Raw genomic sequence first — 2,149 nt, forward strand, 5'->3', positions numbered from 1 at the left:
ATTTAAGCATGGTATGTGTATAACATGTACTAGTAGTAAAGTTGCTAATAACATTTTCGATATTGTTGTAAACATGCTTAGAGGTCATGGCGACATAAAGCATGGCATATCTAGCATGGTAGACGTACTAGTAACATCGATACATAGTGTACGCATGCTTAAAGTCATAGAAGCATGTAAATGCATATCAAGTTAAATATATTGTAGGCATGCTTAGAAGTAGTAAAAGCATGTAAAAGCATGGCAATAGCTCTAATTGTATGAGCGTGTATTGAGATATAGCATTTTACTTATCTTATGCCGATTTGAAGTAGGTTGGAGTTGAAATTTGTGAGCCCCTGAAAATTTTGAAGGTAATTTTTTGCCAATAAGATTTTTCGCCAGGTGATTTAAGTGAAGAAATTGACCTTGGAGACCAATTCGGTGTCGAGACTTCGATTTGGGCCTTATAATTTAAGTTTGGGCTGAGATTCTTTCATTTGGGCCTAGAAGGTTACAGAAGTTTAGTGAGGCGACAATTTGTTGAATTTTTGAAGACGATAAATCGAGTTGTAACAAAGTTTTGGATTTTGAGTTTTTAGAAAATCGAGTTTTGGGCCTAGTACAAAGTCGAGAATTAACTTAGCAAGTTTCCGACGAAAAACGAATAAAAGAAAAGTTACAAGCCTCAAACCGAAAACAATTAGCTAGAAGGGTTTCGTAATTCATCGCAAGGGCAAAATGGGTATTTCGCTCACATTAGTATAAATAGGAAATTGTGAAAACCCTAGCCTCATTTTTCTCCTTCCTCCCTTGCAGCCGCGTCCTCCCTTCCCTCTCTCTCCCCGACCTCTCTCTCGTCCTCTTACTGCCAGCGCCGGAAAACACCATTTCAGACCACCACCTAGCAAAACCGTCACCAGGAATCGAACCAGCATCCAAAACCAACCCAAGCCCAAGCCTCACCATCGACATGCATCGACTCCGGCCTCCACCTGCGATCCTCCGAACCGCGACGCCACTGTCGCTACCTCCCTTCGGATTCCGGCTACCGCCTCGCCACACCACCACCACCGCTCAACTCAGTGGACTACGGAGACCAAAACCCAAAGGCAGCTACCCCAACCGACGCTGGAGAATCGCCGTACACGCCACCACCGATGGCATCGAATCTGCATGTCTTCGTTTTCTGGCCTCCAGTCCAAATCGAGCGAAACCACCTTCAAGAATGGGATCAGCGCCTTGTCAAACCCCAAAACCCTAGGGCCCCGACCTCTAACTCTGACCAGAACCACCTCGCGCCGCACGCGCCACCGTTGGCTCGTGAGAAACCCCTAGCTTCGCCGCTCACGGCTGCTGGAGCTTCAGATCGCCCTTATTAGGTAATGTTCGTGTTTCCCCTTCTGATTGGAGTTTCTGGTTTAAGTGGAATGAAATCCCTAATTCTATTGATTGGACTGTGTGAGGTTTATGAATCTGCGATATGAAGTTTATGGAGAAGGTGAGCTATTGGGATAGCTTTGATCGAATTCAGATACGGTAAGGACATTCTGCAGTTTCTGATTTGGATACAAAGATTGGTGATGGGTTGATTATTGATTGTGTTTTACCTGCTAGGATCCGAAAGGTTAAAGGTGATGAGATGCAGCTATGAGGAATTGGTTCCTATTTGGAAAAGAAGTTGTGGTAAGGGTCCGGGTATCTTAGATATGTATTGCCTTGGTCTGATTATGTAAATTGAAGATGTGGTTTTATTGAATACGCGAAACGAAACTTGGTTCTGTGCAATATCAATTATGTCGGAAACTTGGCATGAATGAACGAGTGTAAATGAGCTTAGAGGATTGGTTTTGTTTAATTAAAGGAGTGAATCTGTTGTAAATTTTGGAAGTGTAGTCATGGTTAACTCGGTGAGCTCTTTCAAAGAAGTGTTGATATGAAAAAAAAATAAGAGATATGGATACTGCCATATCGAGGCAGAAATGGGTATCAATAGGGGACTTTATGCCATAAAGTTAAAAGAAGAGATTTTCCATTAAAGTTAATGAAATAGTAACACTTAAAGTACTTTCTTAGTTACCATATCCTGGAATGAACATAATAAGCAAAGTCATTCGGGAATGGTAAATTATCCTTTATTTTTCTTGTCGAACAAATACTAATGAACATA

The 2,149-nt window shown here is 41.9% G+C and overlaps 1 long non-coding RNA gene across 1 annotated transcript; it reads left to right on the forward strand.

Moving 5' to 3' along the window:
* Positions 1-795: 795 nt before the first annotated feature.
* On the forward strand, positions 796-1,850 carry LOC133740722 (uncharacterized). The gene is made up of 2 exons (XR_009861383.1): positions 796-1,518; positions 1,597-1,850. It is a non-coding gene; the product is annotated as an uncharacterized LOC133740722 (long non-coding RNA).
* Positions 1,851-2,149: the final 299 nt, after the last annotated feature.

The sequence above is a fragment of the Rosa rugosa genome, chromosome 3 (genome assembly GCF_958449725.1).
Source record: "Rosa rugosa chromosome 3, drRosRugo1.1, whole genome shotgun sequence".
Classification (NCBI taxonomy): domain Eukaryota; kingdom Viridiplantae; phylum Streptophyta; class Magnoliopsida; order Rosales; family Rosaceae; genus Rosa; species Rosa rugosa.